At 45.0% G+C, this 26909-nt stretch overlaps 1 protein-coding gene and 1 pseudogene across 2 annotated transcripts in view; both read left to right on the top strand.

Moving 5' to 3' along the window:
• The window catches only part of LOC133496231 (protein eva-1 homolog A), a 295444-nt gene that overhangs the window by 42647 nt on the left and 225888 nt on the right, over window positions 1-26909 (top strand). The gene's annotated exons all lie outside the window — the stretch shown is intronic.
• On the top strand, window positions 20873-20982 carry LOC133497067 (5S ribosomal RNA; annotated as a pseudogene).

Genomic DNA, 26909 nt, shown 5'->3' with positions numbered 1-26909 from the left:
AGTGAGGAAGATGCACGAGATAGGCTGAGATGGAAAAAGATGACACGCTGTGGCGACTCTTATTCGGGACAAGGCGAAAGAAAAAGAAGAGGAAGAATCATTGGCTATTTAATGCATGTGAGAGAGCAGTCTCCCATCTTGTTCGTATGTCTGGGCTGTGGGGTAGGCTGGCAAAACAAGTCTTATCTTACAAAGAGAGCATCCAAGCTTGGCTACATTTGGGTCAAAAAACAAAACGCTGTCACAGGGATGTCAAATCATTTTTGTTCCGGGCCACATTGTCGTTATGCTTTCCCTCAAACGGCGGTTATTATATGACTGTGGAACCATACAAATGTATAATTGCTTCATCAAATCATTACATATGAAGTGCAAACTCAGTTTTCATGTCCTAGTTTTTGTATGACTCAATTTTTGATGACTTTCTTTACCCTGCTTGGTTTATGTTCAGCTAAAAAATGGTCCAAATGCCTAAAATATCCGCCCGCCTGTACATGGTAAATGCTACTTTCCTCCAAATCATGTCGACCGCCTTGATTGCGACCAACATCAGCCAAACATTTCTCGTAGAAACTGCGGCCCGGAACACTGGCACCAATTCATTTATCGATGGTAGACTGAACTTGGAAGTTCAGTTCTCCAGGATGACGAGGCACAGTACTACAGAAGCGGTTCCGGGCCCGGTGCAGCGGTTGGGTTACGTTCCGTTCGCAAGCAGCCAACGCTTCATTGCTTCCCAACCCCGGAGTCCCGTAGTGTCTGGGATTCAGCCGGCTTTGCGAGATTGGATCAGTCTGGGACAGGAAATGCCCCCCTAACAAGCAAGAGTCAAAATGTGATTAGGCTTCATTTTTTCCTGATGTCTGTTGGTTTTATGTGCGCTGGCCTGTTCTGGTGACTCACATCGCTCAGGTAATGACACATTATCCCTCAACACACACACAGTAAAGCCCCTGCTACTTTATAGCCATGATCAAAAGCAGTAGTCCTGTTGTTTCATCACTTTTATCCACTAAATGAGTCCAATCACTGCATTTTATGACAAGTCTCAAACTTTTAAGTCCAACTTGGCTTTCATGGTTGTCCATCTGCCAGGTTGGTTCCCAGGCCCTGAAGTTCTTTTCACGATCGACCTTTATTTCTCGATACCGCCTTTATGACAAATTGTCCCGGTTGTTCTGTTTATGATGAACTCCTAACCCTTAAGCCGTCCGTGCGGCCTTAACGAGGTTTCTGTCAGTTGGGTGTGACAGCGTAGTCTCCGCCCGGTCGGACACTAACGAGTCGCCGCACGTTGACCCCTCCAGTGGCTCAAATTAGATGTAAATTGTGCCTGATTTTTACGGGAGTCCCTAACGTGATCCAGATCCCCCTTGCCCGGCGGTTCAACGCCGTGAGAACGTCTCGCTCCCTAACGACATTTGGAGTGGTCGATGAGAGGGGTCGCGAGTAATGGTGACCTCACTGGCCTACACTTCACTTCCTTCTAATTAGAGCGCCGGGCCAGATCAAAGGAGCCAAGCGGATCGCAGCGGGAGGCCTGCTGAAGAAGGAGGCAGGCTAGTAAAGACCAATAGGAGGCGGGAGGAGGCTTTTCTATAAGTAATAGTGTATGGATGGGGGAGATTTTTTATTTTTTTTTTCCATTAGTTCTTGAGGTCAAGGGAGCACTCAACCTGTGGGCTGCGCGGTGGCGCCTCTTCTATGGGCATCCGGAGTACCTTGAAGGCTAAAAAAGGTGGAATGCCTCCGCAGCAAAGCCGTGACCCCCACACAGACCGTACCAGAAGACGGGAAGTGGCACTTGTTGCGTTTCCTCACATGCATTCATTTATTAGTCGAAATGCACCAAAAACACACATTCATGAGAACATCACACACACACACAAGACCCTGAAAAAAAGTAATTTGCTTTCTCGTGGTTATTAAAAAGAAAAGAATCAGAGAGTATGAATATGCAATTGCAGCTATGCAGGCACTCAGCGACATTTCAACCTTGGAGAAAAAGGACATGAAGTAGAAGCAATGGTAATGTAGTTGAAGATCATTTCCAAATATCATGCAAAATTCTGTGAATGTTATTCTAGTCACGGTCTCCATGAGCACAGATCGTCGTCATTTTAAAACCCCTTTATGAAATCATAACGCGTGAACAGTATTTCAAAACTCCGTGAAGCATGATGTCTACCTTACGAGACCGCATTTTAGTGAGCATCAAAGTACGAGCTCCAGTTTTATTGCATTATTTAGAAGTATCGGCAAGGGGTGTTACTCATGCACGTTATATTTTAGTTACACATGCAAAAATTCTGTAGTCGTTACGGAGTATGTCGCATGTTTTTGCCTTGATATGTACCATAATTCCCGGCCTACAGAGCACACCTGCTTACAAGCCTCACCGAGTACATTTGTAAAGGAAATACCGTTTGGTACATACATACGTCACAGCTGTGTAAAAAAACGCAAGTGCCCACATTGAAACCCGCATTGAAACATGAGATATTTATGAAGACAGTACACAGTTTAACGCTAACTTAATGTTGTCATCCGTGATTACCCTGTGGTACCGCCACACAGCTTAGATGGTTTCTACTTCGCCTGCGCAGAATTTGAACGTCAGCCTGCATTAAGTAGCACTGATGTGTTAATATCAAAGCATTTTTTTGACAAACATACCGTATCAGCACCCATGCAGACATTAGCAACGATACAGACGCTTCCTAGCGATAACCAATAATGCCGCTTAAAACAGTCTTTATTCTCTACTGACACTAGCGATCATGCTATTGCCGCACTAACGCGAGTGCTAATGCTTGCAGGGCACTAAAGCTAGCACTAACGCTATTGCTAACACTCGCGCCGTGCCAACAGAGGCGGTTAAAATAAAACTTACTGGTAAATATCACCGAGACACACCAGTTTTGCAGCAGCAACACAGTAGTACAACGCGAACGTTAGCGCAGCACTATCAGGGCCGGTAAAAGTCACTTCCTCGGCACACATATTCCACTGGTCTTTTCTTACCTTCTCTGCTCGAGTGCCCCCTTGCGGCCATTAGAAAAAAATACAAAAATTAGCGGCATCACTGCATAAACAGCATGGTTGAAAGCGTGGGGGGGGGGATGTCGCGGCTTGTAGCCTGAAAATTATGGTATTTAACAATAATATAAGCCTCAAGGAATGAAAGACTACGGATGTATTTTTAAAAAATGTAAGTATCTTGACACTAACACAAAAAAAAAACAAAACATTGGGGCAGATAAACATCTTTGCAAGGGTGTCTAACATGGATCTTATATCTGTTCAGACACAATATTTTGTTGACAGTGTGAAAAGCACAGCTTTATTGTGGATGTGTGTTACACTTTGTCGTTAAAATGTGTTTGGTCCATCTACAGGAGTATGTTTTTGAACATTACCGCTTTTACCTCGGAACATATGGTAGAAATGTAGGCTAATGTGATGCCCTCCAATGAGCTTTCAGTTGTAATTTGCTAGAGATCAGCTTTTCAAATCCACTTTCCCTGAAGAAACAGATGCTGCAGCTGCAGTGCGTTGGCTACTAGATACTGTAAGTACAGAATAAAGACTGTTTTAAGTGGGATTATTAATTACAGCTAGGAAGCGTCTGTGTCGTTGCTAATGTCTGCACGGGTGCTGGTACGGCATGTCTGTCGAAAAATGCTTCGATATTAACACATCAATACTACTTAATGCAGGCTGACGTTTAACATCCGGGCAGGTAGAGTCGACAGCATCACAGCCGTGTGGCGGTACAACGAGGTAATCACAGATGACAACATTACGTTAGCTGACTGCAAATTAATGACAGCGAAATGGAGGATGAAGTCTGCTCGGACAAGCTGGGAAGTTGCTCGAGCCTCGTCGCGAGATCCATTCCGAATGTCCGTCACAAAACCGCTGAAGTGCAGCACTTTTTATTCACTTTATTTTGTAGTTAACACATGGCAGCGGTATTCCTACCTGAATCAGTTTTTCGTTCCCTCTTATTTCTTTCTATACTCTTGTACAATTTCACCCCCAATCAAGAGAGTGAGATGGTAGTTAGTTATGTTTCAGGATTGAAGTTTAATAATCGCGCTGGGAAGTTCAGATCGCTTTGATGGAGCCAGACTTCCAAGGGCCTGCCGGGAATCGTCGGGATAAGACCGTGTCATCCCCGTCACTCACCTGGATTAATCAGCAGGAAATCTGGGAATCTCACCGCATTCCAGCACCGGACAAAGAGGGCCGCGGTGAAACAGATGAGACGGGATTTGGCTCGGTGCGGCGCCCTTTCGCACGCTTGTCACAATACATCTATTACGATAGCTTTGGATTGTTTCTGAAACGGAAAACGGCGATTTTGGAGAATCTAAACCGCTCATAAATCACAGTGATTAAAAACTTGTTTGTAAAAGTCAAGAAGCAGACCCTCTCTAGTCAGCCATGTAGCCCCCCTGGGGGAGAACTAGTGCACTATACAACCCCCTACTATTGATGTTGACATGTTCACTGACCTAGTCTATCAACACACACACACACACACACAATTGGTCTAGCTTTTTCGTGCGAACAGGCCCTGATATTATTTGTCGTCTGATCGACTCTGATCCGACCTCAGTGTATTGTCTATGTGTGTGTGTCTTTGCCCCCCGGTTGTGTATGCACCCAGCTGAGGGAGCGCAAAACCCCCTCGCGCCCACCACGGGGCTCCCTGAACACCCAGATGAGTTTCTTATCACTACCCAGAACACTCGTTCTTTAAATAAATGTGCCACCAACAGGGCTGAATATATTGCCAACAATAAATAAAGACCCAGTCAGAAAACAATTCTATGGCGGAGCGGGCGAGCGGTTTCATTGATTTGCGTCACGCGTGAGGAAGCTTTTGAAATAATGCCGCAGTGATTAGACTTTGAATACATTTAACATGCGCAGAAAGCAATTTTCTATATATAAATCGACTCCTACAGGTCAACATCTTTGCATTTTGAATTCATTTTGCAGGTAATTTTGTTTGTTTGTATGAAAGGTTGGGTGGATAAATACCGAATCAAACAACGGGAGGATTTTCTGTCTGTTCCTCGTCTTATCTAAAACATCCCTGAATCCGTTTAGGCAAACGTCCAATCACACGCATGCCAATGGGCAATTTAGTTGTCAATTTTTGGCACTAGGGAAGAAGCTGGAGCACCTGGCGGAGAAACCGCACGCAAACATGCAAACGGCAAGGCTTCAGTTTGGATTCAAACCCAGACCCCAGGCTTTAAATAACGCTCATTTTAACCAAGGATTAGATTAGTCTTTCCTGTTTCTAGACAAGAAGCCCTCGTAAACGTCCACTGAGCTGTGGTCTTCATTCGTGTACCAAAATAGGTTTGCAAACTGACTGACGGCTCTCCACACCAACTCGTTATGGTAACAATTACCTTGGAATCAATTGGTCAACATCTCGTCCAGTGACTGAGGCCTTATTGTGCGACGGCGGAACACAGCGGCCCCCTTCTCACCCCCCCCCCCCACCTCCAGACGCATCATTTTGGGCTTGACCCCTCGGGCCCCTTCAAACCTCTCCGCCCGCTGCCGCGCTCCTAATACCTTCCTGTCTCCATTATTGGACCACGGAGGTCACGCTGCGTATAGGTCAGGGTTTGTGGGTCATGGCGTCACCCGGGCAGGACGCCAAAAATAGGTGAACCCCGCGGAAATGGCTGCATGCCGTGTGTGTTGGTTGTGCGTTGTGTGTTCCTTTTACATGGAGATTAGCGTACATGCCCACGTGTATACTTTGGGAGAGTCTTCTACTGTATGTTGACTAAACAAGTCAATACTGGTTCCCCGACCCACATACCGGGGTCATTGTTCACGACTGGAGGCAAGTCGGTCTTCAGGAATCCAGTGACAATCGCTGTAAGGAGTGGTGGCCAGCCACTTACGAAACACCGGTGGTGGGAAGTAACATAGTTTGGTACAAATACTTTGTTTCCATAGTTAAGTACATTTTTCAGGGGTCTTTGCTCGTCTTGTTTTTCTTGCTAGTCCTAAAGTAGTCTCACCTTTTTCATCCTCCACAGATAATACGATGTAAAGAGAGCGGTGGTTCCTTGCGCACAAAATCACTACAGACCTGAACTCAGACTCGCATTAAACAGCTTGAATCTGCTTGGTTCAAAATTGTGCCAAACTGCTGCTTGTTGTGAGGTGATCTGAACTGAGCTCACAGCTAGCATACAGTGCTCCGTTGAAATAATTTTTGCTCAAATTTAGAATCAAATCAGGTTATCCATATTTCAAGGCACCACATTTTTTTTAATTCACGTTTATTTAAGAATGTTTTGAGTTTGAAAAAAAAAAAAAACAAAAAAAAAAACACTGCCACTCCAGTGCAATAATGGGTGTGAATGATCAGCTGTTTTTTTTTTTTACGACTGGCGGTCCGGCCCAGTACCTATCCCTCGCGAATAGTGGGGGCTAACTGCATATATTTATATTTAAGTTACAGTATGTCTACTTAAAAGCATAATGTGAGTACTTTTGCCACCACAGCCCGTAAGCGAGCCATAAGCAGGCCTGCATGCAGGTTTCCTCACCAGCCACGGTGCTGGAGTGCTGCAATGTAAATGAAAAGATGCTCCTCGCTCGCATAAATCACTCCCATCCCGGACGGGCCACAGTCTGCAGGAGCTGAATGCGCCTGCATGACGGCCTGCATTCCCAAGAAGCAGCAGCGGCGGCAGCTCACCTGCACGGCGGTGGCATCGTGACTGAAAACGACTCATCAGGGCTCTTCCTCCTTTTCTTTTAACGCTCTCTGAGCAGCTGCAACACGAGAATACTTCTTAAGGTTGCCTTTGAATGAGAAGAATTGGCGTACCTCGTCAACTGACACGCATGTGATAAATGGTGCAGCGCGCTGGAAGTGCGTGCGGGTAGCTACAATTACCTGGAGAGCTGAAAGGAAATAGTTTTGCTTAAAAGTTATGCGTGCTGAAGATTGACTGCCTTCGGAGTGTGTGTTTAGATGTTCTTATCTACATCGGAGGGGAAGAGCACACCTGAGAGTAAAGGGCATCGTTAGGAAATACAAGAGTGCAAATATAAGGGTGCTTTTGTGATTATCGCTAGCAAGGAAGTGTTTATTGTGTTTGGCTGTCTTGCACCTTGATGTCAACTTCGACTCTTCTCATTTCCATGGAAATAGTTTGGAGTTTTGCAACAGATTTATGGTATCACGGATGAGCTGGAGCCGATCTCGGCCGCCCGGGGCGCAAATAGACGGCCAACCGTTCACACTGGCATTATCCGCCTACTGGCAATTTAGAGTTTTTGATTAACCCAGAGAAAACTCACGCGTGAATGACATCCTGCAATTTGGACTCTGCACCTCGGGACTTTGAGACAAAGGGGCTTACCACACGCAAATGATCCCAACCGCGACAAAGTAAAAGGGCCGAAATCCTGAAATGTTACCTGAAATACATATTTTCCCACATCGCCAGTTCAAAAAATGATACACTTGAGGATTTGACATGGAGAGGTTAAAAAAATTCACTATTAAACATCATGCTATGAAAACATAGTTCACGATGTATTGCTTTTCAAGAAAGTATCCCCAACGATTGTGGGCTTTACGATGTGAGTTAATTATCGTATGTGAAATGGTGGCTTCCTTTGATGGCGCCATCGAACGCATTTGAGCGCCTTTCATCAGGAGATTCTTCACAGAGCAAAACTGTTTGACTTTCCCTCCTTTTTTTTTTTTTTTTTTAAAAGGAGAAGAAAATGATAATAAATCCCACCTGTGCGAGCGTGTCTTCCTCTAGCAGAGGATGTGAAGTTTCCGAGGCGCCCGTATGCACTGCTATAAACACTCCCGCCTCCTGACCTGGAGGGGGCTAGCCTGTAATAAGAACCATTGGAATGACGTGATTGATCACGCAGTTGAGAAAGGAAACGGGCTGGATGGGCTGGTGCTTGCCAATGCTGAGGATGGTATGTAGGTTTTGTGTGCGTGTGTAAAACATCATAACCAGGACACCAAGAAGCCATCAAGTTGTGAACTGAAATAACTGTGAACCAATATAATCCACGCAATTATAAAAATCATCAATACTATACTAAATCGCAGTCCAACAACACACAACTGTCCCACGTTAAATGAGCCGGGGGAATTTATGGGAAGAAAATACATCACGTTCACCACAGATGCTGATTATTAAATGTATTTAGCCGATGGCTACAGACGTGATTTACGAGTTCAACGTGGCTTGTTCTGACAAACCAGTGAGAGAACATAAAAATGCTGACGTCATTGTGGGCGACCTATCAGGCCCTCCAAGTAAATTTGAACTCTGTCAGACAGTCCGATAACCAAATTTTCCGCACTATAAGGCGCAGCTAAAAGCCTTTTAATTTTGTCAAAAGCTGACAGTGCGCCTTATAATCGGGTGCGCCTTATACATGGGTCAATATGGAGCCTTTAGCGCAGCTGCATCTAATGGATGCATAATGTAAACCCAGTCCTTACTGTAGCCTCTATTCTATGCGCCTTATCATGTGGTGCGTGTTATATATGGAAAAAAAGTTTTCAAATAGACCATTCATTGAAGATGTGCCTTATAATGCGGTGCGCCTTATAGTGCGGAAAATACGGTACTTTTACAGTGTAGTGAAGACACTTTATTCACAACTAGGAGCCAGGGGAAATCCCAAGAAATGAAAAGAATTGAATAGATAAGTACAATTTTGTGGAAAAAAAAAATGCATTATTGTAATGTAAATGTAGGTCAGGTCTTTGGATAGTGTTCAGGGCAGAAGGGACGCCTTGCTGGCCTTCCTCTGGCTGGAGCTATTGGCGCTACATAGGTGCATGAAACTGAAGCGAGGTATAAATCGCACTGCAAAAGTACCTCATGTTTTCCTAAAAGCGACAGATAACCGAGGTGTTTCTCAACACTTTTGTCTCGCGCCGGTTCAAATCTGAGCAAAGTGACATCGGAGTGATTGATGCTCCTCGAGCACAATGAGGTGCGGAGAGGAGGGCCCGATGGAAGACTTGAGCAATTGTTCGTATCCCATTTTGCATACTTGAAGTCATCGTTAAGTGAGAACCTTTTCGTTCTCACGGCCCTTCCGGGCAAATTATGTTTTTGCTGCTCTCATGACTTTGCGGTCTTGTTTCTGTACCGGTTGTGTGTGAAAAGCAAAGATTGCAAAAGTGCTCGCATGCTCTTTTGAAGTAGAAGTACATATATTTGACAGACTCGTAAATGTAACGTTAAAATTAATCATACACAACATAGATAAACAATAATACCTGATTTGGAGCTAGCACGTACTTCGGGCCCACAACGAGGCACTCTAAAGCGACCATCTCAACAGACAACCCAAAGGAAAGATGCATTTTGGAGGGTCAGCATAGCTAGCTAGCTAACTGATTGTCGGCCAGATTCCCGCTAATTCAGACAAAGGCTCTCAACGTCTTGGATTGTGGCGGAGGAGCGACTCACGCGTAGGCCGAAGTGGGTCACTAGGGACTGTTTTAGGGACACCCCAATAATCTGGAAATTGAAATGGTTAAAAAAAAAAGTTTAATGGTCTCCACAAAGTAGTAGTAAAAAGCACATGTATCTGTTTTCCCATGTAGGGTGTAAAAGTTGCCAGAAACTTAATAGTAAAAGTACAGATACTTACAAAATCTCCATAAGTACAGTAACAAAGTATTCATACATGGCGGCTTCCTGCCAGCGGTGTCAAGTCAAGCTGTGAGAGGGCTTCTTGTACTATGCGTACCCCCCCAAAAAAAAAACGGCGACAGCCCAGTAGGTGCGATACGCCGGTGTCGCTGAGTGCGCTAAGCCGATTAGCCTCATCGCCAAACGTTGCCCTCCTGCGGGCGATGAGGGACGAGGAGGAGCGCCGTGACTCAGTCACACCTGCAGCCGCCAACTTCCAGGCGTCACACTCCACTGATCGGAAGTCTGATCTCTTCTCCCCCCCGATAAGGATTGTCCCCCTTCTGGGTGGAGCTGCAAGCATGGCGCTGGAGAGTGAAAAGATGATTGAGAGTGAAACTGCGAGGGTGGCAGAAATCGGGTTGGTATGAATGCGCTCCTCGGTGGGTGGGAGGCGCTCGCTTGGGTTGAGTGACAGAATGATGATGGGGGTGGACCAGAGCCCAAAGCCGTTTTGTTTTTTTTTCCCCAAGGTTGGAAGAGTTGATTGATTTTATAGTTTAAAACACCCTGCGGCGAAACATTTCTTGAACATCCTGTACCGGTTATGGGTCCTGTCTCAAAACGTCAGATTTTTCCGTTCACTGGCAAAAATGTATTTCAGGTTACGCCTTCCTGGGTGGAGTTTGCATGTTGTGTTTTTTTCCCCATGTGAAAACAACATGCATGGTAGCCTCATTGAAGAATTTAAATTGTCCATAGGGGTGAAGTGAAAGTGTTGTCTGTTGTCTTGATGTTTTGAGGCCGGGCTATAAATGGCGCAACACAACGAACTTTGAAGTCTGGCATGAATCGTCTCTTTCCCACCATGTAAAAACATAAAACGTCTTTCTTTACATCAATGTTTACCAGTTGTGACTTGCAGTTAGATAGCGAGCCACGCCTACACCCCAAATATGCATCTTCCCTTTGGATTGTCTACAGCAGGGGGTCCCAGACATAGGGTTTACCCCAAGATCTACTTTTCAAGCAGCCAGCCTCTCGCGACCTACCGACGACGGGGGTGGGACTGATGATGGTGATGTTCCTAAACCGTTTTAAGGTTATGTTTTTGTGCACTCTATTGTCTGTGCTTTCATCCTGGATCAGGATGTGCCAAGATGGTATTTTAAAAAATACCCACCATCTCATCCTGGACTTTCTACTTTGGCTTGAGATCAGACCCTTTCCCACTTTGCAAAGAGAAAATATCGTCCAGTTTAACCACTTTTTCTTCAATTATTCACATACTCCGACAGTTATTGCATCTTTAAACCAAAGCATTTCTTTTTAAACTTTCTCCATTAATATTGAAAGTAAACTTAAGCAGCATGTCTAGCTCGTCTTTGCTCTACGTTGCCCAGACTCTGTTGCTCACTAAAGCAGCGGTGGTGGACGCTGTCATAATATAGCATATTGATGTGCTGCGTAAGTACTGTAACATTTGTAATTATGATTGTACATCTTTAAAAGTTGGGGGGGGGGGTGTAAAGTAAACTAGGAAAAAGAGTGTGGCGGACCAGTCGCGATCGACGCATTGAGAACCCCTGTTTTACAGGCTTGGCAGCTTTAGAGTGCCTCATTGTCAGCTGTGAGTCCGCACACATCATAGAGAGAACGTGGAAATGGGGGTGGGGGTGGGATTCTGACATGAGAGCGAGTTGTGGCACATTAAGAGTGCCTTGTTGTTTCGACTGGCGCTTTAGGTTGATGTGACTGCTTTAGAGCGCCTCGTTGTAAACCGTTGTTGGTCTGTCCCATCCACCGGAGGCTTTACGTGGATTCATTTTCACAGCACAAAGCTGTAGTTATATGTAAACGTTTTTTTTTTTATCATGATTTTGAAGCCTCATTTTATATAAAGATTTTTAATCATTCAAATTTGACCAGGTTGTTAACAATTGTGGTGTGTAAAATGTGGAAGACAGTTTGTCGTCACAGAGAGATTAACATTCTTAGCTGTCATAAATGACAAAAAGTTAAGACTGTTACGTTAAATTAGTATACTAGTCTTAACTTCAATGATCAAGCAGTCATGCAATGAGTCGGGCCTCAGGCACATAATTGTCTTTTCACTCGTCACCCGTTGAAATAAGTGAACCATTGTTTACTGTAAAAACAACAAAACTAACTACGAGCGGCGTGCTTTGGTGACGTTAGCGTATGTTGTCTATTTGCGGTTTTCATTGTGGCTGCTCAACAAAAAGCCAAACGCACATGATTTTAAAGCTTTGTGATGTCGCGAGTTATATTTTTCGCCTGCTATGTTGGTCAATTTCCAAATAGTCATCAAAGGTTCAACTCTTGAAAACTTCCTTCCGTAAATACATTTTGGATTTATTGTTAAACCCCCCCACACACACTGCATGTGTTTAGCACGTCTCTATTAAGTCGTCACTTGCACCCTTGGTGTCGAGTTGTTTCCTTACGGACGCTCAAGTGTCAACAAAGGTGCATTGTGCAGTTTACACACCTAAATAAAAAAACAAAAAAAAAAAAAAAAGAACAATAGAGCGTTTGTGGACGCATCGCAAAGCAGCGGGGGGACGAGGCGGAGAGCTTCCCAGAAGGAGAAATTGTTGTGCGAGTTAAGGAGGAATTCAAAGTGTTTGAGAAGATCTTAGGTAGACGAGCTGGCAGAACGTTCTTTTGCGTTTTGGCTGCGAAGCGTCGTGGGGAGCGCCAAGCCGTGTTCCTCTGGTGGAGGCCAGTACTGCAAGCAGGCAGAATACCCACAACTACCTCAGGGGCTGTTAACAGGCTGCGTAGGGAGATATTGCCTGGAAGGGGGCGAGGGGGAGTGTGTGAAATTTCTTTGTGACTGGCAGATTCTACAACATTTGCACGGGGCTTGTGACAACTTGACTTCTCCTACTTGATAGTGTGATGATATTTGAAGATTTATTCCTCCGGGTGTCATAGCAGAAATGAAGGCATAAACCCGTTGCAAAGCATTTAAAAAAAAAAACCCAAATCACATTGTATTATCAGAAAAGCACTAGATCGACTTGGCACACGGAGGGCTATAGAGCTCATGCAGCCACGTCATAAAATCACATGACTTTTGTTTACACCGCCATATTGTCAGTCAAGCGATGCATTGCTCAATGCTAAGTCAGTTGGAGACGGTAGTGAATTATGTCTTGTAGCACGACGCCCGGAGTCTTGTCCGATACCGTCAGACATTTAGAAAGACAAAATAAATGACGGTACGTGGAAAAAATACATAAACTTGGTATAGAGGACCCGTATTTAATGCCGAAGTCGATGTAAGAAATTGGACTGTCAATTCGCTTCCACTTTATCTTGGACAACTGGATCTACACATGGATCAGGTGAGTAAGTCGTCGAGATTTATGTGGAAAAGTTTGAAAGCATATCAAAGTCTGGACGGATAAAAATACTTTCTTGCTGTAACTGTTCTCAATCAGCAATAAATCCCACATTGTGACGGTTTTGACGGCTCGTGAATGTGCGCTCGGCGACATGTTAACCTTTGCCGGAATCCATCGATCTTTTCAGCTAGTATTCAATACAAATACCAATATTTAAATAAACGACCCATGGTTTTAAACAAACTCACATTCATTAACTATGAAAAAGAGGATGGAGTCGTATACGGAAGCGTATTGCGACCACACTTAACCTCTGTGACAGACGTTTTTTTTGTTAATACCCATTGTTCTAAATGAGCCAATTTGGCATTATAAATACTTCTTGGTAATTTGAGATTGAGAAGAATAATTCCTACCTGAAATGAAGCGATCACTACACAATCGTATGTATTCGGTTGGACACCATCCATCACGTTTCGTTGCCGAAATCCATCGATCTTTTCTGGTCTTTTAAGATGGTTTTGCATTGAATGATCTCTCTTAATATCTATCTCGTCTGTTGTGACAACCAACACCACAACAAGTCTTGAGTATTGTGAATATTCTGCTCCGGTTCAATGTCCCCCACACTGTCGACCAGCTCTTTTTGACAGGCAAAATGGCGCCGTGAAAATGGTGACGTCACATGCACGAGCTCTATCCTTTGTTTCCAGGGATGTGAAAAATGCTAAATTGTCCGAAGAATTTCTGTTCTGAAGGTCTTGTGGACAGTTAAAGACATGAAAACAATGAGCATTCTTGCAAAGCAGCTGCTGTCGACTACGGCTCACATCCACACACTCACGTGGATTTGACATCCTAAAAAAAAAAAAAAGTACTGAATTTAAACATGTACATCAGTTGGTAAAAATGTCATGTGATTCTTGATTGTTGGGGTATTTGTTAAGCATTTCACAGACATTAAGATAAATAGAACTTGTTAAAATTGTGACAATGCATGTTTTTGATATTATTTAAACATCATGACAGTAAAGAAAGTGTTGCCCAGTAATTTACTGTACATTGTTGCGCTTTAATCGTTACTGTAAAGAAGCCACGTTAGCAATAGTGCATGTTAAACTTGTCAACCCACCAAAGACCCTGTGAGCGTCCGCACTACAGAATGTCCCGACGCAGCGTTTTTTTTTTTTTTTTTTTTTTTTCTCTTTTACACTTTGCGTACGTCACACTGAGCGCGGACAGGCTGACGAGGGCTCTCTCGCGCAGTGACACGTAGGCTCCGGAAATCTGCTGACATGTCCGCTTTGAACAGGCGGCGTTCAGGCCTGTGGCGACAGTTGACAGTCACAGTGACAGCGTTCACCCGAGGGCGACCGAAAGATGGAATCCAGGTTGCAAGCACCGCTTTATTGACAAAAGAGCCTCAAATTTGCCCGAGGTCAGAGCGCCTCCATAAACAGGCCGGCTTGCAGACAAAGAGTACTTCTGCATGCCAGTTATCACGTTGTGTATATTTTCTAATGTTCTCCTACAAAGGTATCACGCATAGTCCAAATATTATTGCATAAAATTGCCCTGGTAGCATTGTACACAGTCTTGGTTTGTTGCTACATAAATTCTGACACATCTACGGAGCTTCTAGACTGGAAACCAGACATCAACCATTTTTTTTCTGGGTGGGGGAGTGAATTGTTTGGGCTGAGGAGGGGAAAGTGGGTCAGTGTCAGACACCCTGGGGAAGCAATAGCCTAGCAAAAAGGGGTACGAGCTGCTGCCTGCATGTGCTAAGGGGGCCGAGTAGTGAGTGGGTGGAAAGATGGGATGAGTGTAAAGTGAATTGAGAATGCTGTTTTGCTACTCATGCAGAAAAATTAAACCCTTCAACCTTCGCAGTCGTGGCCCAAAAAAACAGCAGTTGTTTTGCGAGCTCGCACGCATGCTATCGTATCTTTATTTTTCAGTGCAATCGAATGCCGTCTTGGATTTATGTTGACCATTGTGGCGCCTACAAATCTTCGGGTTAGTATTAACGTCGCGCCGACAATCCTCTTGATGACTCATTTTAGGAATCAGAACATGCCAAGACGTTGAACAAAGACGACAAGAAAAAGAAACTGAAGGCTATGCAGTACTATTAAAATAAAATACTTTTCATTGGACTGTAGGTGGCTGAAGTTTGTCCTCTGGAGACTTCAGTAAATGATTAAATTCACGAACATTATACTGTATATATTTTGGCAGACATTTTGTGTTCCCATATTCAGCTTGAGATGTTCAAAAGAGATGAAGCCTGGTTTTATATTGTCTGCCCATTTTAATTATTTTCCCTCTAAAGCGCTCATTTCTAATCCTATCCAACCTGTTTGCTCCGACTGAGAACCTCAACATCTTCATTTCTGCTACCTCCAGTTCTGCTTCCTGTTGTTTCTTCAGTGCCACCATCTCACCGGCCTCACCACTGTTTCATAAACTTTGCCCTTCATCCTAGCAAAGACTCTTCTGTCGCATAGAACACCAGACACCTTCCACCAACTGTTCAGACCTGCTTGGACCCGTTTCTTCACTTCCTTACCAGTTTCACCGTCGAGCCCAAGTATTTGAAGTCATCCACCCAACTTTGGCTGTCCCTCTAATGAGCTTATTTCTAATCCTATCCAACCTGCTCACTCCAAGCGAGAACCTCAACATCTTCATTTCTGCCAACTCCAGTTCTGCATCCTGTTGTTTCTTCAGTGCCACCGTCTCCAATCTGTACATCATGGCCGGCCTCACCACTGTTTTATAAACTTTGCCCTTCATGCTAGCGGGGACTCTTCTGTCACATAGAACACCAGACACCTTCCGCCAACTTTTCCACCCCGCTTGGACCAGTTTCTTCACTTCTTTCACAGACGTTAATCCTTATTAAACGTTGTCTCTTCATGACATGGAATTATCAGAAGTGGGGAAAATGAGGACGTTTGTATGCAACCTTGATGGATGCATTGATTCCTTGCGGCTCGACAACCAATCAGTTTCTTTGACTTCTGGTTTTAAAGTAGGTACCGTATTTTGTGCGATTGGGACGGTAGATGACTGTTAGAATATTCGCCCAACCCATAATATGAACGTGATGATTTTTCTTTCCACCAGTAATCTATTGCGACAAACCCAAGAAGTATTAGAGTTCAATATACTGAGCTAGTGTTTGTTTGACCCAGGTGTCAAACCTGATGCCAAACTCATCCTGACCTTGACCAGTGATGACTAAAGGAGGGTTGAAGAAGTGAGGAGCGGAAACGGGGCAGACGGAACAAGCGAGGGATGAAATAGTAATGAGAGGAGATGGGCCGAGGCTTCGCCGCTCTCGCCCTCGCCCCCCCCTGCTGCGATAATGTCCCCACTCGTGTTCCTCTCATCCTCCAATCTTAGTCGCACTAGTTCCTTCCTGCCTCTCCTCGCCTGTGTCCTCGACAGCAGGGGAGAAGCAACCAGAAGGGGCGAGAGACATCGACGTGTGAGAGAAGGAACACTTTCTTCCACTCGCTCGTATAAAGCCATCACCATCCCCGTTAAGTCCCCGCGCCGTCTGTCCTCCTCGCCTGCCGCCTGCTTGTCAAAGTGTTTATTCAAGCCTGGCATTGTTTCCTCTCTCCTCATTTTCACAGAGAGGCTCCGAAAGCGTGATTCACCGCATTCACTTCAGGACAGTAAGGGAAATGAAAAGACATTTGGAGTGGGGGGGGGGGGGGTGAAGACCCCCTGCCTCATGCGCCGCCAGTCGGTGGGAGGCCGTGGAGGCGTCCGTGCCAGTGAGAGGTGGCGCTATGGTGGTGCGGCAATGGAGAAAGGGGGTGGGGGGCGTTTTGGGCTGTGCCCCTGCTGATTGAGATGTACCCCACACAGGCTAAACCCACTTTGGGGTGGTACTGCAGCACGAAAGCCCCCCCGCCCGCCTTTAGCCTCTGGGCCGCGCCAATTCCAGTCAAGAGCCTGCTGGGAAGCAGCTTGCGGGGGTGGTGGTGAACTTGACATGCTGCTGGAAAGAACCGAAAGGAGCCTGCTGATGGGGAGGGGGCGCCAGGCAGGATGGGGTACTGCTTGGTGCCAGGGTTGCCCGGGCTACGGGCACAAAGAAGAGGCACGATTCGCTCTCTCTTCATGTATTATTTTTTTTTCTGGGGGTGTGAGTGTTTTGTTTGCTGTCTGGTCGCATGCCGCTACACCGCTGTGGGGATGCTTCAATCCCTGCCGCTCTGGTGTCTTGTCCAATGCCCTTTGATGACCCCCTCCCCCTTTACCCCCTCACACACACTAGCAAAAAAAATCCTCAACACTGCTTTGTCACATTCATTTGACACATTAAATGTTTTTCTGACCATGTAAACTATTTCTTGCACTTTATAAAAGTATCTTGTGGACACAAATCTGTCCAAATTGCAGAACTGTTGTCATATGCATGCCTGGTCTGTAGTTGGCGGTGTCACTTTAAAGAGATTCACAATCGGATCTCTTGCTGGTACTACTTTATTTCAACGTATACATGGGTTTCAAATTTAAAATGTATGAGTCATACAACAGATTATGTAATGTGCGCTTTTGCGTCCAGACGACATGAGAGGAAATCTACAACCGACTGGACCGCGAGCTACGACCGGGTCGGCGGCCCGTTTCAGACTAAACAGATGTTATTTTATTTAGATTCATATGCAGACTGTTTTAAAACAATCATAACAGTGCCTATTCCCAGCACTTTGTATGGGATGACACAACTAAAATGAACTAAAAGTAGAACATTTTTAAAAATGTAATCTAGAGCAGGGGTTGGTCACCTTTATTGCTCAAAGAGCCATTTTGACCCAGTTTCCATGAAAAAAAACTGCAGGCCGCAAACACTTTTTTGACATCTGAATTGAAAACTAGCTTATATATTTTTTTTGTGCTCATACACCTTCCAAAGTGTGTGTGTGTGTGTTTGTGTGACTGCGTGAGTCTGGGTTGTGTTACGGCTCTATTGAGGGATATAAGGCGCTTACTGTACTGCGAGCCACTATGAGGTGTTCTGGTATCCATTTGGACCAATCGGCCCTGATGACTGGGGGTGGCGAGGCCGGTGTATGGGGTAGGGTGGGGGTGGGGGCTGCCCCCAGATAACTACTGCTCTTCCATGATCAAACAAACCACCAAGCGAAACCTCGGTCATGCTCTCGCTCACTATTATTCCTATTTTCCTTTTTATACCCTCAACCCTGCCACAGACCCTACAACTTTCTCCAGACTAATACGAGTTTTTGGTTGTTGTTTTTTTTTTTTTTTTTCACAGTCTGCCTCTTCCAATCAATAATATCCTCAAAAAAGCTGCACAGGGAAGGAAGACGAGAGGAGAAGCGATTCGCGATTCATCAACTAAAGCGAAAGACAGCAAGGATTTTGGTATTCAAGTGGAAATGTTATACCTGATGTGAATGAGTGATGCCTGCAGGCGTGGAGGGGGATGAAAGAAGGGCCGAGAGGAAGACAGACGGTAGTCACCCTTGAAAAAAAAAAAAGATAATTTGCCTGCGCCGACTTCATAATGGAGCCATCAAAGGGCTCTCCTTTCAGTGAACAATAGCATTTGTGTGCGCGTGCTCGCGTCCATGTGGGCGTGAGCACATACTATGTGTAGGCACAGGCTTTTAACCTGATAACTGGAGGTCGCTGTTAGGGCTCTTGCATGGTCCCCCAGGGACATTTCACTGGAGACAGACAGAGGGAGGAGCTGCAACACATCCTCATGTTTACTATATCACCCTGCAAGTGCACATTTTAGATCAATATATTCTGAAATTGTCTGTGGTGGGCATTATTTATTTATTTTTTTAAATTGTGACCAATGTTCCCTCAAAGCTGTGCACCTGCGCACTTGTAGCGCACACGAAAACCGATCCAGCGCAGTGAACCACAGCCTTTTTAACACTGCAGCATGCGGTCTCTAAATAGCTGCTGCTTGGCCACACGCTCTACTTCCTTGTTTACCTGACACAGCCCACCTCCCCGCTCTTAAAGGGGTACACTCATAATTACAAACACCACCCACCACCAGTGCTTTAGTTGGAAACAGTCTGGGCAACGTAGAGCAAAGTCGAGTTAGACATGCTGCTTATCTTTACTCTAGATAATAATGGCAAAAGCAAAAAAAAAAAAGCAAAAAAAAAAAAAAAAGAAATGCTGTTGCTTTAATAAATTTTGGCGTATGTTAAAAACAATAATGACAATAATAACACTGGATGAGATTCTCTTATTTTATTTAATTTTTTTAAATAAAAAAGTCTGGTCTGAAGCCATAAAGTAGAAAGTACAGGATGAAATGGTGTATAATTTAAAAATTCCACCTTGCCGCAGCCTGGTCGAGGATGAAAGCACAGACAATACAGTGCACAAAAAGCTAATTCAGTATTTTAAAAATAGGTAACCTCATAACAACCTTAAAACTGTTTGGTAGCATCATTCAGCTTTCAACATGCATTGCAAAAGATATTCTGAAAGCAATAATTCAGTTTTACACCAAGAAAAACAGACAGGGATATCATTGTGCGTTAAAAATAAATAAATGAAACAAAATTGGAGGCGACATTTCAAATTTACAGTCCATAGTTGGCTTGGTTAGCAATGTATCTTTTTTTTCATTTGACATTTTCATTGCAAGTTTGCAAAAACAAATAAATTTATTAAAACTTTCTGATGATGTCAATGCTTTAATCTTAATCTTTGAATGAGGCATGTAATTTTTAATCTGACCATAGTGCATACGCCTGATGTTGCTCACGGTGTTCAAAGGGAGCGCTCACGGGCTTAGCGTGTTTGCTCAGACGCGTCAAAAAAATTAGAGGGAACGTCGATTGTGACTAGTGTATTCAGGGGCGTTTTTTTAGTAACATTTATGATTCTGGATCAGTGTGTTATTTGAATCATCGGTCAGGTGGATAAAAGATGAAGAAACAAGGAGACTGGGGGTAATAGGAGGGCCTGATGGTCCTAATCCGTCCTTGGTGGCCTGCCTTCCCTTCAACACAACAGGTCCTATAATTACCCCCTCTCCGCTGGCAGCTCACACTCACAACTCTAGCAGCGGGGAGCGGACTAATACTCTTCATCCTCATTGCACTCACACACATACACCGGTTTTGGAGCTGTCTGCCACAAGAACGTGCACGAAAGTAAAAAAGACAGACTCTGGACGGTGCGACCGCTCGCCGTGACCCTCGGCCCAAGTCTGCCAGGAAGTCGCTTGGCTGGCAGAAGGCGTCGTCGAGTGGCTGTCGTTCTCCGCCCGTCTGTCGCCCTCTCGCCGCCTGTTTGCAGCTCACCTAATTAACACGGTCTCGCCGCCAAGATAGTTTTCGTGCGAAAGAGCCACACAGTGTGTTCAGCAGAATGTGTACCAGACCAGCACAGTTTTTATTTTTTGTACTTTTTCCTGATTTGATGAATACCGGTATGTTACATCATCTACCAAATGTGCTCATTTTCAACTAGCAATTCTCCCACCTAACCAAGTGTTCACTTTTATGTGGAAAAACTTTGGTAGGCCACTCCAATCCTCTCTGACATGAATGTATAATTTTTACATTTTTCTTCCGATGGGGCACAGACAACACAAATCATGTGTGATTGATTATAAAACTTATGGCAGGGAGGTGCATACTGTGACCCCATGTTCAAGTACTTCCCAATAGACCGCTTGACTGACGTCACATAGCTTCAGGTTGCGAATGCAGTCGCCATCTTGGTTTTGGTGAATTCACGTAAACGCACGTAACTAAGCAGGGATCATTTCAGAAAGGCGTATGAATGGTGGCGGCTTACGGCCATGCTGCCCTGAGAACGCCCGATCTCGTAAGCTAAGCGGGTTTGGAACCCGGTTAGTACTTGGATGGGAGACCGCCTGGGAATACCAGGTGCTGTAAGCTTCTCTCCCCGGCTAGACGCAGAGGGCATCCGGCATAAAGTTGTGCCAAACAAATATGCGTACATCTAGGATGACACGCTGTGTCGACCCCTAACGGGACAAGCCGAAAGGGAAAGAAGTATGAATGGGGGTGCACTGCTATGTCATCCGTTGCTCAAACCAAAGTGGGCGTTGTAACGCGTCTTTCTGACGACTGCTAGCTGTGATCAAGAAAACGGAGCAGTTGGCAACCAAACGGCGACGACTGTGGCCGTCTCGTATTCGCAGAGCCGATCTAGCAGCCAAGTCATTCCCTTATATCAGCGTTTGCTCGGAGCATTTTGTTCTTGGTAGGTATTGGATACCTTTTAGAATTTCACACCTACTTAGCAATAACTCAGTTCTGTGAAGGACAAGTATTCTTTAGGGCTGAGGGCCTACATAATACCCCTGTGTGAATGCAATGCATGTCTCAAAAATCTGTATTTTCTGTTTCATTATAATAAGTTTGCAAAAACAAGTTACCGCACCGCTAGCTGTTTTGTGAGTTGAGTTAAAAATGTAGCCGTGGAAGTGGGGAAAAAGGTGCGGGCTCCACTTGGGACTTGTCCCGGTCAAATCTCTCTTTCCCTCTCAGTAACAAAACCGAAAATAATAATTACAACTCTTTCATTGGTATAATCAACATAATTTAATACAATGCTGACTATGATCACGCGGTACACCAACCTTAGCAGTGTGGAGACACAGATTGCTAACAATGGATACCGCAGCAAGACGAACCCAGCCATTGATGAATTGGTTGTAGGCCTCCAGACCTTTGAAATTCTTTCGTTGGTCTTTGTCACTTGTCGAGAAGAGGAGATAGTTGACAACGTCTGGATAGGCTACCGACTGTCAAGTCCATCGGAACGGGGGTAGGACCCAAATGCAGGAATCGGACGATGCAAGGTAGTTCAAGGAGAAACGTTTATTATATGCCGAGGTCGGGGATCGAGCAGGCAGTCCGGCGCAGCAGCGGTAGTTGGGACGTCGGGCGAAGAGAGCAGGTGAGCGGGCAGGCAGGAGTCGGTACACAGGAGAACGATCAAGGCAGGCAGAAATATCAAAGGAGTCAGGCTTACAAGGTTGGTCGGAGAACGGGCAAAGGTCGGTACACACAGGTTGTCGATCAGGGATATGAGAGTGCTGGAACGGGACATGAAGCTCAACGAACTGGCGCCGGCCAGTCGTCATCGGGGTCATATAAATACACAGCATAATCAGGCTGCATGAGGCGCAGGTGTGCACCTCCCAATCAGAGCAACCGCGGACACCGGCACAGCCCGGCCTGGAGCGGCAAGATCATGACACCGACGCCCACATTTGTGTGCTCCATTTGTTTCTCCAAGGCACATGGGTCGATATTGTCGATCAAAGCACACTTCTTGTCGTAACGGTTTCTTGAAACAACATCTAATGAGCCCCGATAACTTTCCAAAGTCTTTTTAGCCATCATGCGTCTCGTACGAACATTTGTGTAACTCCGGTCTCTATGCAAAAGCATTACGTGAACCCATCCAACATGGCCAGGTGCCCCGGATGTAGTCACGTGGTCGAAAACAGTCTCTATCCAGCAACTTTGCACAGCCATTGAAGAGACGTGGATCGACGTTTCACAGGCAACAATCAACAACCTGATCAAATCTATGCAAATAAGATTGCGCAATGTGACGCCATTTTTCCTCACCTCCTGACACCCCCAACCCCCCAGGGCAATAACGTAGATAAGGCAAATGTAGCTTACACGGCTGTTCTCACACCCCTCTACAATTATCTTCCACATTGGAGAAAACGTTTCACTTTTAATGTTAATATATAAAAATAAAATACAGCAATCCCCCACTACTTACCGATTGCGGTCTGGCTATGTCCTGGATATTTCTGTTAAACAGAGCCATGTACTTTTTGTGTGTTGAAAAATAGTCTTTAAATTACTTTCAATGGAATTAAAATGGGTGAGGAATATTTTAAGGCTTGAACTAGTTTATGGATTAAAAAAAATGTCTCTGTGGGTTTGGAATGCAAAACCCGAAATGAACGGGAAAATCACTGCAATGGATTTCAAACGACGTCTTCTGTGTTATTGTTCATACGTGCATGTTTGGCATGCACTGACTAACCAGTAGGAAGCTAAAATCCCATCTGTGAAGCACACAAATGCACCTTGATGCTGCTCCTCGCCAGGCGATCTCATGCTTAATGAAGCAAACATAATGGCCTGCCAAAAACATTAATAATAGATCAGCCCCGGGCCCGCTCGTAGTGGCTAAATAGCCTCCGAACATGATGACATATTTCGGGATCGATAAAAGGATGCTTTACACTTTGCACAGATTTCCGCCTCGGGATAGAAGATCCCACAATGCTCTGGATTGATTTTTTTTTTTTTAATATCGAAACACATCTGAAGAAACCAAAACAATTAAAGAATTCACTCACCGAGGTGGTTAAAAAGCGCTCTGAGGGCGGATGAGGCAATCGCAATTCAAGCCACCGGGGACAAAACAGGATGCACCTTACAAAGTTCTGGGGACGGGACGGGAAAACGCGACACCGCGTGATTGCCGTGCATGCCCGGCCAGATTTTATACGGCACGCCAGCCACGGTGTGAGTTAGAAACCCATTCAGCCGAGGGAATGTAGCAAAACGTGACATTATATTATAGTGTGGGGGAAAATTGTAGGCGGTTTTGTCATGGAATGAGAAGCATATGTATTCCCTCAGCATTTTACAGCTTTTTTTTTTGCCGGATTCTGGCGTAATTGGTGTATGCGACAGCGCACTGGTAACCGTTACATCACCTTCAATTTTCTTGCCGTGCGAGAGTTTACGGCCGTTTACATTGCGTTCTTTTGTTCCCTGACATGGTGTGCGCGAGTCTGGGAAGGGGTTTTCAAGCCAGGCCCTGCAAGGGAGATTCATTCGACTCTGTCGTAACCAACGCCGGCTGGCGCCTTTGTTGAATTCGTAGAAAGTCTTGACAGAATGTGAAAAATACGTCAGGCCTCGATCTGGACGAGAGAAACGTGACGCTCCTCATCCGAATGTGACAGCGGCGCGGAAATTACTGGCATCTGTGGCAGACCGCAAATTGAACCCGAGTCTGCCTTGCTGCCTCCAAACCCGTCAGCCCCTTCCACCCACGAACTGTCATGAATACCATGATAGACCGTGAGAAAACTTAGAATACAGAAAAGGTGGCACGGTGGAGTGACTAGTTAGAGGGTTAGCCGTAAAGTTCTGTGAACTGGGGTTTAAATCCTGGCCTCACCCGTGTCGAGTTTGCGTGTTCTCCCCATCCCTGTGTGGGTTTTCTCCGGGGACTCTGGTTTCCTCCCACATCCCCAAAACATTAATTGGAGACTCTAAATTGCCATTAGGTGTGATTGCGATTGCGAATCGTTGCTTGTTTCTACATGCCCTGCGATTGGCTGGCAACCAGAAGATAGCTGGGATAGGCTCCAGCGTTCCCTCGACCCATGTGAGGATAAGCCGCTCAGAAATTGGATGGATGAATGGATGGAATACAGAGGGGGGAAAAAAGTTGCCAAAATATGACCTGGCTTACAATGTAAAGTGTGAGCAAAGCCTAGAGTAGCAAACCCGTATCTTAAAATTTAACACTATTATAAAATGCTATGTGTTCATTTTTGATAAGTTGTGACATTTCTGCAAAAGAGACTTGCACTACCTTGACTACTCTACTGATATTAATCAACCATTAGGCCTGTGATGCAAGTTCAGTATAGAAAAGTCACATGATCGGCACGATACGCTAAAGTGCCTTTCTGATGAATTAAAAATTTGAAGGTCAGGTTTTTACATCTTGTTCCTTCAACGCTTCATTAGTGTTAGCGCGCCCCTGAATAAAACAATCCCATAAATGTCACATGAATGTCAGATTTGATTCATTTAGGAAATTGCTCATGCATTTGCTCGAAAAGGAAAAGATGACAGCTTTCTGAGTAATTTGTAGTCAGTGATGCCTCTGTTCTCCACCACAATCTGTTCCAGAAAACGCTTTGAGAAGTGATTTGTTCGAAAACCGAATCGATGTTTCCCATTACAATGAATGGAAAAAGAAATAATACGTTCCATGCCTAAAAAAATTGGACTTTTTAAAGCATTTTTTTGTAGTTTTTCCTGATGATAAACCGCAGAGTAGAAATACTTTATATAATAAAATAATTCAATCATTTTTAAAAAAATGTTTTAAAATTTATTTTTAATAGTATGCTAAGCTGGGAGTGCTGTAGCCACTCGGCCCCCAGCCTTGTAAACTTCTTTTTTTTTTTTTTTTTTGACAAAAGTGCAGATTAACTTTAAACACGCAACTTGCTTTTTTTGGAGCCATGATTGGGGGTTAATACGGTAGTCCTCGATAAGAAGAAAACAACAGTCACTCCCGGGACACGTCTGTGTACATAGGCTGCGTTATACAGAATGACAAAAGTGTGCCGGTTGCGCCGCGCGCGTTATGTCATTTCCGGATTTATTTTCAGGGGGCATACGAATAGACAACAACAAAACGCGTCGTGGGTGGGTCAACTGCTTGCACCGCAATATGTTATTTACGGGTTTCGTTGGTGGCGTTCGAATACTGAATTTCGTTCGAAAACAGAAGGAAAAAAAAAAATCTCAATTTTCGTTGGAAAAAACAATTTCTTTGAAAACGGGCACGTTCGAGAACAGAGGCTTTACTGTAGTTGCAATTTAATACAAATGAAGCAATTATGTGAAAATACACAATCTTAACTCGTCCAGTGTGGAGTATTTCGAAGGTGCTTTTAGGTGTATGCTCTTTCTCACACTCAGCCACTAATCGCATTGTTATGTAACATCTCATTTGCATATCAAGAAAAATAGCTGGCATTTTTGCGCGATGTGAAGCAAACCAGATGAAATCCATCTCACTCCCGAAGGCTCGGGTCGAAGTCAAGGGTTAGAACGAGTGTTTGTGTGTGAACGCCTGTGTTCCTTATAGCCACTTTTTGCGTATGTTGTAATGTTTAACAAGTGCACAAAATATGATTCGTAAAATATTTTTTATGTCGGTTACAGTCACAGAGCCTACGAGGAGGTTCGTCCTCACATACAACACCATTATTCTGCGACTCTGTCACTTAAGGATAAGATAACCACCCCCCCTCGCCAGTCCCACCTCAACCAACCATGACCCCCCCCATGGGAGGTCATACAATGACTGTCATGCATATCATTATTGGTGGGGGCCCTCCTTCCCTTCTGGGGGTCCACTCATTGACCTCCCAACAAAGGATGAAAGTGTCCCGTCCAGGGGAGGGGGGGGGGGGGGGCGGGGGGCGGCCGGACCGAGGTTGGGGCGAGCAGGCCTGCGTCCTCCTCCGGGTCGGGATAAGACCCAGCAGGGCTTTCTTCACGCTAATAGGCACGACCCCTGAACCCCGCACAAAAAGCATCACTTCAGGAGCTGTGGGCACTCTGTCTGTGTGAGAGCAAGTGCGGACCAATGGGGAGCGAGTTTGGAGCTCTGGGTGCTTTTGACAAAGTCAGATCGCTGACTTTACAGGGGACAGAAATGGGGGAAGAGAGAAGTGGGGGGGAGGGGCGGATGGTAGATAAGGGGAAGCATCGTTTTTTGTTTTGGGGGAAAGGACTTGTTGCAGTGGTTCAAAGGGTTCCAGTGGCCCCTTCCAGCCTTTCTCCAACGTGTTAATGGCGAAAGTGGGGAGGGGTTATTGTGCTTTTCACATTCTGTTTAACGACTTGTTGCTGGTGTGGGTTTTGAATTTTGCAACAGTCTCTGACGTGTATCCAATCAATTATTTGCCCTGGCTCCCAAAGAAATACAGTCGGTGGAATCGCTGGATGGGAGCCGAGAACAGGCCTTTTTGTACATCCAGTTTTTTCGAAGTGATCAGTCATTC

The sequence above is a fragment of the Syngnathoides biaculeatus genome, chromosome 23, assembly GCF_019802595.1.
Source record: "Syngnathoides biaculeatus isolate LvHL_M chromosome 23, ASM1980259v1, whole genome shotgun sequence".
NCBI classification, from domain to species: domain Eukaryota; kingdom Metazoa; phylum Chordata; class Actinopteri; order Syngnathiformes; family Syngnathidae; genus Syngnathoides; species Syngnathoides biaculeatus.
Note: the sequence above shows the minus strand (reverse complement) of the source record. Positions and strands in the feature narration are given on the sequence as shown.